This window comes from Eurytemora carolleeae, unplaced genomic scaffold (genome assembly GCF_000591075.1).
Source record: "Eurytemora carolleeae unplaced genomic scaffold, Eaff_2.0 scaffold568, whole genome shotgun sequence".
NCBI lineage: Eukaryota > Metazoa > Arthropoda > Copepoda > Calanoida > Temoridae > Eurytemora > Eurytemora carolleeae.
The window spans coordinates 5,068-18,016 of record NW_019396882.1 but is presented as its reverse complement, the minus strand read 5'-3'; the positions used below and the strand labels follow the sequence as shown (position 1 = coordinate 18,016).

Sequence of the window (12,949 nt, the reverse complement as noted above, 5' to 3'; positions counted from 1 at the left end):
GGATATAAGAGATGGGTTACTAGGAGTAGGTAGGAATAGAAGAGGAAGAATAGGAGGAGTAGGAAGAAATAAAAGAGAAGGATAAGGATGAGTAGGGAGGAATATAAGAGAAGGATTAGGAGGAGTAGGGAGGAATAGAAGAGAAAAATTAGTAGAAGTAGGGAGGAATGAAGACGGAGGAAGAGTGTGAAGGAGGAATGAAGACGGAGGAAGAGTATGAAGGAGGAATGAAGACGGAGGAATTGTGTGAAGGAGGAATGAAGACGGAGGAAGAGTGTGAAGGAGGAATAAAGACGGAGGATGAGTGTGAAGGAGAAATGCAGACGGAGGAAGAGTGTAAGGAGGAATGAAGACGGAGGATGAGTGTGAAGGAGGAATGAAGACAGAGGAAGAATGTGAAGGAGGAATGAAGATGGAGGAAGAGTGTGAAGGAGGAATGAAGACGGAGGAAGAGTATGACGGAGGAATGAAGACAGAGGAAGAGTGTGAAGGAGGAATGAAGACGGAGGAAGAGTGTGAAGGAGGAATGAAGACAGAGGAAGAGTGTGATTTAGGAATGAAGACGGAGGATGAGTGTGAAGGAGGAATGAAGACGGAGGAAGAGTATGAAGGAGGAATGAAGGTGGAGGAAGAGTGTGAAGGAGGACTGAAGACGGAGGATGAGTGTGAAGGAGGAATGAAGACGGAGGAAGAGTATATGAAGACGGAGGAAGAGTGTGAAGGAGGAATGAAGACGGAGGAAGAGTGGAAGAAAGAATGAAGACGGAGGATGAGTGTGAAGGAGGAATGAAGACGGAGGAAGAGTGGAAGAAAGAATGAAGACGGAGGATGAGTGTGAAGGAGGAATGACGTCACATAAAAGCTTTAAAGATAAGAAAACATAAGCAAAAACTAAACTCATTATCAAACAATTATCATGTTTATCAGTAATAAATATTAAATAATAAATATTCTGAAAAGTGAAAATACAGCAAATGAACATTTACTTAAATTGTGTGGGACCTGGCTTGGCTCTAAGTCTAGGCCTGATTGTTCAGCATTAAAATTCTGTTCATTATGAAAAGTAGTAATACTATTTCATATTTTGCGAATAAGTAGAAAAAATAGCAGTTTAGGGACCATCTACTCCTTGTTTTTCTACCCCCCCCCCTCCCCTTTTTAAAAATAGCAACCCTCCGTGAACATACTATTCCAGGTTAGGAGGGGGGGGGGGAGGGGCCACTGCACATTTATAAGAAAACACCACACTTAAAAGAGGTGTACGTTGCGCCCTCAATTGTTTAGCTGGGTTCATAACTCAACCAATTGTAAAAAATTTGTTCAATAATTCATGTTTTTACAATCTTTTTATTTTATTAATTTCCAGGTCAATTTAATCTGGCTTTCTAGACCTAGCTATTTATTACTAACAGACTACGCAATATTATTCAATTTTTCATTTTAAATCTCAGCACACTACACAAACCCTGAAATGTGAAACAATTCAAAAAACTTCTTAAAATGTATTTTTCATTAAAAAAGACTAGAATTGATATGATGTTTAAAAAAAATATATCAACAAGTGTACTTATAATTATTGTAAGACTATTTGGCCCTTTCTCGACAAAATGTTCAGATCCTTTCATCACGCATTTTAAAAGTTTCTTATAATAACGTAAAATTATTGATTTTCCCCTTTCAAATTCATTCAGCACAATACGTTTTTGTTAAGATAAATTCATTAATGAAAGCCTGTCTTTTTTTCTTCATAAAAATCCACGTTGAACTACGGTAAAGTCGTAAAAAATCATTAAAAAATTAAAAAAATAGAGGCAAAACCAACATTTTTGCATTAGAATATTTTTACGACTGATTTTGACATATAGCTGATGCATAGTTATTCAAAAACTAATAAATATATTAAAAGTTAATAGATATCCCTGAGCCTGACATATAAATCAATTATTCTGATGCACCTGCGGTAGTTACATGAACGAAAAGGCCGTTGAGTAGCTCGTTACCCCCTTTTTTTACTGAAAATGAACAGTTCAGTTCCTGTAAAGACCAATAGTTTTTATTTTGATGAGAAAATGTTTAGATATATCTATATGATTGTAGATATATAGTTTTTTAATCAATAATAATTATATATTTCTCAGTAATATCTTTCTCATTATCTTTACTCCTAGTTACTATTTTATTAGTTTCCTTTTTACCATGATTAGTTATAATATATATACATTATAGACCAGTCCTTACCGGCTAGGTTTATAATTTATCAACATCTGTATATGGCCGTTAAACGTCAAAACGGCTGAACCGATCGGGCCCAAATTGCTGTAAATTTTCAAACTAAACCTTTGTTCTTAGTTCTCAAATAGAATAATGAAGAGTTTATCATTAGAATTTATTAAATATTAAATATACAGTTGGCTGTCCTTGTACGACCAGTAAACCAAATCCTAAACAAAAATAAGATAAAAACTTGCTTGTTAATTTAAACTTAGATACAGGGTGTCCCACTAAACATAACAATTTAAAGTATAATAGTGAATGTGTAATGTGCATTACATAATTAAATAAACCTCAGGAACCCCTGGACTGATTTTCCTCAAATTTTGATTTAGAAATTCAGTAGAACTACAGGAATGTTTAATGCTTGGTTTTAAAATTATTGATTTTATTGACTTTAAGTGAGAAAGTTCAATTTCTAGCCAAATCTGAATTCCCAAGCTAGTATGAAATAAAGCATTATCTATAAATTGTCAGGTAAGTGAGACACACTTTGTATGACGTGAAAATATACTGCATTACAGCCTACAGGTTTGGTATCTGTTGCTCTCTAGCTCAGATAGGAATTGAGTCTTCGCCACAAACTCAAATCTTTTATATCTTTGCATCCTGATGATGTAAACCTTTGATATTTTAAACTTAGATTATTTGATCTAACAGAATTCTTAGTTTGAAATATTTAAGGCCTACGACATTGGGTTTGCAAAAATATAGGGATTCGAAAATCTGGTTTGTGACAAGGCCTCAATTCCTTTTGTAGAAACCCAGGTTTAGGGAGTTACATACCTGACATTGATTTTTGGGCTTGTGTAATTGTATAGTTGTCATTATTTAACCATTCCTGTCAATATTCAAGAATGCAAGTTTTGTACCCTTCAACATTATTTAGTGCATGGCAGTATGGAATATGGGTATTTATCAATGGACAGACTCGAGTAAATATCTCTAACCCTGTAAAGTATATAACACTGTACAGGGCTGACAACTGTCTACTATCAAGCTAGTGTACAATGGACAATATTTTATCTTCCTGATTGTCGGGGTGCACAGTTAGTGTACTGAATCGTTTTCATTCGTTTTAAAAACTTTTTATAAAACTGTATTATGTAAAAACTGTATTCTGTAAATGTTTTCTTTTATCAAACTTTACAATATTCTTGTCCTAGAAAAAAATGGCCAACTTTAACCCTGAGAATAGAGAAATATGCAACAAAAACCGAATCAATTAAAGATTAGCAACACTAGGTATACTAAAGACACTAAAGACACTAAAGACTTTAAGTGTTTTAGTATAAAATGTATAGAGTTCACTATTTCTCAGAAAAGCAGCATTTTCTAATATTTCGATAGCGTTTACATGCATGAACAATTAATGGTTAGAAGTACGTAAAGTCTAAAAAATTAAGTTTTGTTATTTCCAGTTTCAGAAATATTTTGAAAATATTTATTATTTTTTTAATGAATTAAGTTGCTAATGCTGTAAAAATAAGCTTATTTGATTTTTGCAATATTATATTTACAAAAAATTTATCATAGAATTTACATTTTGTAATTTAGATAAATTGATGTTAAAATATCCGTCTTAAAGTACAATTTTAAGTTACTTTACTACCGGGAAATTAGAATATATGAAACGAGGCACCGCCCCCCCCCCCTCCCCTCAAAGATTTGCACTTTTTACTTGGAATTGCGAAAATATGATCCTAATGAAAATTCTGATATTTGTCTGTGAGAGATTTATATTTATTTAGAAAGATTATTTCATTATTAGTATTGAGCTTACATGTATCATGGTTAATGATTATTAAAGAGGTCTTCTCGAATTAGAAGAATATTTTCTAAATTCTTCTTCTATCATACAGTTTATCTGGGACCAGATTAAATAAATTTGAGCTAGGTTTACATAAAGGTAATTCAACCACGTGTCTTGAATCGGTGATTCAAGATTTTTTCCATATGTTTAGATGCAGCACTGCAGATAAGTAGTTCAGCGACCTAGCTCAAAATCATTCAACTCGATCCCGGTTCAGAATAAAATATGTGTTTATACTATAGGTTGAGCTAACACTTGAAGTACTGAGCCCGTAATTTTAGACAGGTTATTCTCCTGATTGAAACCCAGGCTAGGAAAACCAGCTCCAGGAATTAAGTAAGGCAATTTGCATATTCTAATATAGTCTTTAGAATTTTTTTGTTATTTTAAGATACCAGCTCAAACCATCCTAGCGATGCATAGTTTGTTTCTTTAAAAAATCAATTCAATTAAGTTAAAAGTAAATACTGGGTTACCTACAAAAGAATAAGACTGTAAAAACGGCGTGAAATTCTTTAGATATGACGATTCCAAGGTTGAATTAAGGGTTGTGCCTTGACTATTGTCATTTTTTGATGATTTGAATAAGGTTTGAATTAGGAAACTGACAGTATAAATTCCGTACTGTCGTCTATGAAGTCACATCCTTTGTGGGTAACCCTGTTGCGTTGTGGGTTGAGTTAATAATATATCTAACAGTAAAATATATTTCTCTAGAGATTAGTTTCAAAACAAAGGAGAATTTACTGTGTTGGGCAAACACTGATATGTTTTCAATTTTCCTTCCAAACTGGGAGAACAGTAGAGAAATACAACAAATTAATTCCTTAGAAAAATATTGTAAAAAAGTTTAAAAAGTTCCAAAAGGATTAGTACCGTACCATAAAGTCTTAATCAAATTAAAGTATTTTCAAGTATTTTTTAAGTTTTCCCATAGTCATCAGTGCAGTGGCTTTCCAACTGTTTTCTGCTGGTATTTTTATTATAAAGGCTTTTCTGCAGATATACTTTTTTCCGTTAACTTTATGAGAAAGATTCCAGAAAAGTCAGATAAAGTCTGTTCTGAAAAATATTTAAATGAATGAATTCTAAAGACTGTATTATTATGAAGTTGAAAGGATTCTGTACTCTAGTAATTTAGGTTGGATTAATATAAATCTTTTCAAAGACTGTCATGAACGTTAAAAACATAAAAATGAATTTACAATTTGCACAAATAATCTAGTTTCTATAAAAAAATATTACCTGATGAGATTTTCTATTTTTTACGACGAGAAACATGAAAACTAAAGCTTTTGTTGAGATAAGAACATCTAGACAGCTCAGAACAATATTCTAAAGAAATAAATGGTTTCCTAGGATAGCATTTAATAATGAGAAGTAGCTGAACTAAGGTTGGCTAGTTGAACTACTCAAGTGCGATCTCGAAACACTAGCAACTTATCACAATTACTTCAATCATTATAAGGTTTTTAATAATACTATAAAAGCTGGGATGGGGGGGGGGGTGAAAGGTATAATGCTAGTTGCAACTTGCAAGTTGCAAAACATGTTCATAGTCCAATTTGTTAAGGTTGCTAAAACTAATATTATACTATCTCTATTACTAAAAGACCAGTTGTTTACAATACAAAGTAAATAAATTACCAAAATATAATGTTACAAAGTATCTAATTGGTTCTTTTTTCCTCTATACCAAAACTTTATACCAAAATACTCTCTCAATCTTCTTCGTTAATATTGTTACAAATTGTGTAGATTGGTGATTTTTGAAATTATTTCACTCTGAAATTTGATTATTTTGGGTTTCATTTTATTTTTCCAAGAAAGATACACCGGAGGAGCTTGTTTACTGTAGTTTCTGAGAGGAAAGAAAAGTAAATAGCTCAAGCTCTCAGCACTAAAATCTGGACAACTCTGAAAGTTATTCATCAAATTTGTAGACACTCTCGACTTTAAAGTGTTGCAAGTGTAATGTCCTGACCTTTGGTTTTACCTTAATACCAACTCACTTGAACATGTTTGTAGCCCTAGATATATACACTGCAACAACCTTGTTTCTATCTTAAATACAAAAGGCGTAATTGGCAAAATACTGTTCGACTTTTGCGTGAGAGCGTCCACATCTTGATTTGCATTACATTTTACATGGTATTGATGTAAATACAATATAGGCAACTCCGTGTCCCAAAGGGGGCGGGGATAATGAAAATAATGAGAAGTTTATGATACAGAATTACCCACAAAAGATGAGACTTCAATGACGACCTAAAACACTTTAAATTCAACAACATGAGCTTTAAATTAGGTTTGTTGTCTTAAATATATTCTTTTAATCATAAAATAGGTTTAACGATATAAGTTTATTGTTGCATGGAACCGAAAGTGTTAGAAAAAAGACTTGATATATTTCGCACACTCATCTCTCATTCTTTATGGGTAACCCTGTGCAAATATAAATATAAATGATAGTTAATTTTAAAGGGTTTGTGTATATACAATATACTTACCACAACCCATTTATTTTCACAAACAACGTCCAGATGAGACAACAGACTTAGTACTGCAGATGTCTAGAGAAATACAAATATAAATTATAGAATGGGACGTACCATTCACACTGTGCAAACTAGGAAAAAAACTGTTCGGCTCAAATTATGTAATCAAGTAGTCCACTGAGCAATAAACACAACTGTTGTCGCAAAGGAACAAGATTCTGACGATGAACAGATAGACAAAGGAATAACCCTCAAATCAAAATCGATAATGCAGAAAACTCTTTATTTCCTAAAAAAAAATGAAATGAATAATGATAAATAATTATTACAATGGTTTACGAATTTATAATGAAAAGATTCTTACGATCTATTAGAGTATTTGTGGGTTAAACTGTCGGGGAGTCCTATGACGCTTTATTATACATTAAAACTTCTGAAAAGAGTGCCAATTAAATGTTAAGGAAAGTCACTAATTCTTTATATGAAAATATTCTTTGCTTAATTTTGAAGTGGTTCACAATTAATAAAAGTGTTTATACTCCGTTGTCGGAGAACAAAGAGAAGCGGGCTGAAATAGTTTGGTTTGGTTTCTCGTCTCCGAGAGGAGCTTTTAGGTTGAAGACGACATTACATTGGGGGGGGGGGGGGTCTTAATGTTAATGGTTGACACCAACATTGAACATTGGACACACAGTTTGCTCCCGTACCCTAATGGGATCTCATTAAACATGACGAAAATCTTGCAGTAACTAATGGCAGAACTTGTTTAACACGTCCAGTTATGGTCTCTGATCCAATCAGAGTTTACTCTAGTGCTTAGTGAGAGCTCAGGACTAATAGAATAGCAAACGCGGCAAGATCTATCTATCTATCTGTCTATTCAATTCTTATAATCCAATCAGAGATCTATTTGTAAATTAACGGCAAAGACGAATGGATTTCTTTACTTATATCCAAACTACTATAACGGTGTTATCATTTGTCCTTAGAGGAAAGACGACATTGAAGCTTACTGTTGTTGGAGTAGTATCCCAGGAGAAGTTAAGTAAGAAGTAGGCTAACCATGTAGAAGAGATGAATACCATTAGAAAACAGAATACAAGTCCAACCTACAGTATTATAGTACATAGCATCATAGAGTCATAGTGTCATATTGTAATAATTTTATTTTGAAATATGGCTAAAACTATTTTGATGAAAGTATTCATATTTAATATCATATATGTATCACCTTGCATAGTATTCTGTTTCTGGTAAATGTGGCACAAAGCATTATCAATCCTCCAACTAGGTTTAAAACATCAGACATCAACTAAATTACTTATATTTTCTAGCAATCTCATAAAGTTATAGATATAAGGCAATATTTTATAATCGAATAGATCTCCGTTTTGTGTTTATAAACGTCAATTTTCAAGAAAATTATAAAGACATAATTGTTTGGCTATAACTCCTATTCTTTGTGTTGTAATGGTTAAACTAAAGTTGTTCAGATATATAAAGTTACCAAGATGATGGATTGTTTTCACTTTTTTGTAAAACGAAAAACGATCGGTTTGTTAACGACGTAAAAAACGAAAAACGATTGCTTTTGAAAAATATGGGTTTTTTAAATTGAAAAACAAGGAGGTCTTTGCTTGTTTTAGCTCCCCGTTTTGTTAACGTTTTTATTTTTTTCGATCGTTCATGATCGTTAACGACCGCTAACGAAGACCCTTCCTTAACTAATGTAAACGAAGACCCTTGGATGGAAAACCCTTAGATCAGAAAAACCTCAGGTCAGAAAACATTAAAGTCACTTCCCTCTATAAAAAAAAACGGTTAGCGAAAACCGATCGTATCATTGTTTAGTTGTTCGTTTTTTAAAAGTTTAAAAACGAATAGTTTGTTAGTTACCCATGTTTTTTTCTAAAAACGAAACGATTATTTTTAGAAAAAAGAAAAGAAAAACTATCGTTTTTTCGATTGTTTTTAATAATGATCAACAACTCTAACTAAGAAACGAAAAGATGGCGATAGATCTGTTAAAACAGTCAGGAAGAAGAAATAACTAGTTCACACACATTCCACCATGACGCATTTAAGGTTGCCCAGAAACTAGATTTAATGTAACCAATAACAAATAACCCTTCAGCTAAATAGAAGAAATATCGTCGAAAATTTTTTCAAAAAAAACCGCTGCAATTTCAGGATTTGAAGTAAAAAACAGCATTTTTTAATTGTTGAAGGGTTGGCTTTGTGCTTAATAATATCTATATTTAAATTTGGCTTGTCTGTTTGTCTGTCTGTTTGTCTGTCTGTTTGTCTGTCTGTTTGTCTGTTTGTATCCAATAAACGTCAAAACGGCTGAACCGATCGGGCCCAAATTTTTTGTGGGACATCTAGGGACCCCAGGGAAGGTTTATGAATGATTGAAATTTTAAATATTTGTCTCCATCAAAATTCGATCGTTCGAAATTTTTTGTGAAAATCCGCGAATTATTTTTGTTTTGTTTTACGATGTACACAAAGACAACATGTTCACAATTAATTTAGAAGATGGGCGCGAAGCGCCCTATAAGGCTAGTAACTAGAAATAACCAGTAAAATCCTCTTTGTTGCCAAAACAAACTACGTCCTAACTTTCACGAAGCATTCAACGCTTTCATTGTTAATAAAAAGATTAACGAAATATAAAGTAAACATAAAAGGTGTGAATAATAAATATATAAAAGAAGCAACTTATTTAGTAAAAATACTAAGGCTAGTATATATATAAATTTGGCTTGTCTGTTTGTTAGTAAAAATATGTATAAATATTTGTAAAAAACAATTGTTTTGTAACTTTAACCTAACAGATTGTTTTATGAAAGGTCCTCAAAACTTAAGGGACATTGCTTGGTTTTCAGGTTTCCAAACATTGTACAAAAGGGACTTAATTCAACGTAAAATCTTATTTTGTCAAATTTTTTACTTTACATATCTTTAAAATTATGTTGAGATTTTACATTTTAAAAATGTATACTTTTTAGAATAAATGAAAAAACTGTTTAAATAGGTTTTAAGTTCAGATTTGGTGAGTTTAAAAAAATGCGATTACTATTATAAAGAAACAATTTTCTAATTTTTATTAATTTTTAAAAATAAAGTGACTGTTTCCTATGTTTAGACAAATGGTTGTATCTATCTGAAGGCAGTACTGGTTTAGAGTGTTTATAAGTGACCCTTACACATGACAGCCATAATTTCATGATTTAGAACCCTTAACCCTTAGAACCCTTAATTTCGCGTGATTACACTATATATTTAAGAGATTTAACACGCCTAAATTGTAATTTCTAATAAAGGAAATATTTTATTATATCTTTTAAAATCCTTAAAAACTTTGAGTAAGGTATTTCAAAAATGTTCAGATACTGAAAGTTTTGCAAATTTATAAATGTATGCTAAATAAAGCACTGTAAATGAAAAGATAACTAAATACCTTCCATAGCTCCTATAACGTTAACGTTTAACGTTCACGTTATATAGAATATATCCAAACGTTACACATTATTGTAACGTAACGTACAAAAACGTACATTTTACGTTACGTTACACTATCGTTCACATCTCTAGTATTTGCAGTACATATTATTGTGTCCTACCTTGATATTGTGTATTTGCAGTACACATTACTGTGCCCTACCTTGATTGTGTATTTGCAGTACACATTATTGTGTCCTATCCTGATATTGTGTATTTGCAGTACACATTATTGTGCCCTACCTTGATTGTGTATTTGCAGTACACAGTATTTTGTCCTATCTTGATATTGTGTATTTGCAGTACACATTATTGTGTCCTACCTTGATTGTGTAACACAGTATTAAAATTAACTACAAACCACACGGTCGAGGCTAATTATTTTCAACTAATCAAGACCAAGTGGGGACCAAAAAATAATGAAACTTTTATCGTTAATCTTGAACACTTGATCACGATATCCAATATGGGCACTTAATTTGGGAATAAATAGGCCGCGTTACCTCAATAGCTATCTAAGAAAAACAGTGGCGCAACTAGCACTTTTGTGAGGGGGTTGCGAAATGAAATTTTGAGGGGCTGGGGTAGGGGGTACAGCCCTTGCCGAAATTTTTTCAAAAAACCGCTGCAATTTCAGGATTTGAAGTAAAAAAAACAGCATTCTTTAATTGTTGAAGGGTTGGCTCAGTGCTTACTTTATATTTTTATAAAATCCATGGCTTGTTCTTATGTTCAACAAAATTTTCTTTCAACAGCTTTGAAATGAATGACACAAGTAAATTAAACGTGTGCGCGAAGCGCCAAAGAATTCGGTTCTTTTAGTGTCTTTTTATGTATTTCTTAGTAGTCACTGGCTTCAGTATGTAGGGTGTCCCACATCAAATTAGACCGCGTCAAAGGGTCTAAATTACGATTTGGGGGACAAATTAGAAAATTTAAGAAGAATGAATCATTTAAAAAAATTTAATAAGGCTAATAGACATTTTTTTGCAGAAAATGCTAGATTTCTCGAGTATCATGTGCGTATTTTGACGCTAAAGATTGGAGATAATCTAATATGATGGAACGCTCTGTATATAAAGTCCCCTATCACAGTCTACAGCAATTTTTGTGTAATTCATCCACTAGTCATATTTGTCCACTTTACACTATACTATACTATATATAGTCCCTTAATCATAGGCCTGTGCAGNTATAGTTCATGGAGTATCAATATTCATAGAAAACTCTTTATAGTTCATGGAGTATCAATATTCATAGAAAACTCTGTATAGTCCATGGAGCATCATATTCATAGAGAGTCACTATGTATATAAAGTCCCCTAGTACAGTCTACAGCAATTTTATATTAGTCCACTTTACACTATACTATACTATGTATACTCTCTTAATCGTAGGTCTGTGCAGTCCTAAGTATTAAGTAGTTCCTGGCAGTAATTGACGATATATTTCTTCTGTCAAGACATTATAGTCTTTCTGATTGCCAGTAACGGGCTTACCCTGTTTTCCTCTTATAGTCTGCAAAAGTTCTAATAGTTTAATATAATCCTTATTATATTTCTTGTTGTTATAACATATGTACAGGTTTTTAGAGACGATTAATTAAGAATGACTAGACTTTCCTTAAGTCAAAAACGAGAAAATAGTAAAAATTCTATCAGAAATTATGCGCGAAGCGCCAAAGAAAAATGTTGGTTTGTTTTTCTTCATTGACAAAATTTGATAAAAGATGGTCCACAATCATGATCATCATGCTGGAGTCAAGTGTGAGGGGGAGAAGAGGGGGCAAAATTTGCTGAGGGGGGACGAAACTCGGTTGGCCCCCCCCCCCCCTACTTGCGCCAGTGTTTGTTTTTGAACACTACGATAAAAACTATTTTATAATTTTCGAATACCTGTAAATGTAGAGCTTCAAAGATTTCTTTACTCTTGTATACTTTAAAAAGCACTGCAAATATTGAATGCATGGTTATTCCTCCGGCCACGGCAAGCGTAGATAAATGAAGAATCAAAACAGAAAATTTACACATTTTTAGAATCGTTAAAATGTACTTTCGAGGATTTTGAAAAAATATTTCCCGCATTTGTAAAATTTTTATTCAATGCAAATAGTTGATTTTTAATAATGTTATTTTTTACTCCTTAGAAATAAAACAAATGTTTATTGAATAATCTTTAAGTCAACACTATGGTACAAATTAGACTTTGACACGCAATGGAAAATTAGCTATTTAAGACTTCTTTGGCGTACACTTACCTATATTTTCATCCAGTAACAAGAACTTTAAAAGCTGATAATCTTTACATAGGAGTCCACTTTTATCAATTAAACTCTAATGTATTGTATTTTTCAAATTGTATGTCGATTGCGCAATTAGTTTTTAACTTTATGAACACTTTTTAATTTAATTTTAGTTTAATTTAATCACGGATAAAAGTTTAACAAAACTGACTATCAAATTTTATACTAAATACTTAATTTTGAAAATGTAACCCAACAAAAACACATAAACACCAATAATATATAAGCCTCTAACATTAGAAAACGGGGCTTATATAGTATTGTTGTCGCTAAGGAACAAGATTCTAACGATGAACAGATAGACAAGGTATAACCCACAAATCAAAATCGATAATGCAGAAAACTCTTTATTTCCTCTTCTGAAAAGATTAACAATTAAATGTTGATGAAAGTCACTAACTCTTTAAATAGAAATATTCTTGTTTAACTTTGAAATGGTTCACAATTGATAAACGTTTATACTCCGTTATCGGAGAACAAAGAAGAAAAGCGGGCTGAAATTGTTTGGTTTGGATTCTCGTCTCCGAGAGGAGCATTTAAGTTGAAGACGACATTACATAG

The 12,949-nt window shown here is 32.3% G+C and overlaps 1 protein-coding gene across 5 annotated transcripts in view; it reads right to left on the bottom strand.

The window, feature by feature from the left end:
* LOC111709704 (uncharacterized) overlaps positions 1-12,735 on the bottom strand; it is a 34,111-nt gene extending 21,376 nt beyond the window's left edge. For 2 of the 5 annotated variants that reach the window (XM_023483575.1, XM_023483579.1), the window contains exons 1-5: positions 11,982-12,178; positions 7,814-7,894; positions 7,596-7,691; positions 6,595-6,657; positions 5,330-5,419 (exon numbers count right to left, since the gene is read on the bottom strand). The gene's annotated coding sequence lies outside the window, so the exon portion shown is untranslated. Of the gene's footprint in view, positions 1-5,329; positions 5,420-6,594; positions 6,658-7,595; positions 7,692-7,813; positions 7,895-11,981; positions 12,180-12,343 lie in introns of those variants that run through there. The other 3 variants (XM_023483576.1, XM_023483578.1, XM_023483577.1) reach the window with 3 other exon arrangements.
* Between the last annotated feature and the right edge of the window lie 214 nt (positions 12,736-12,949).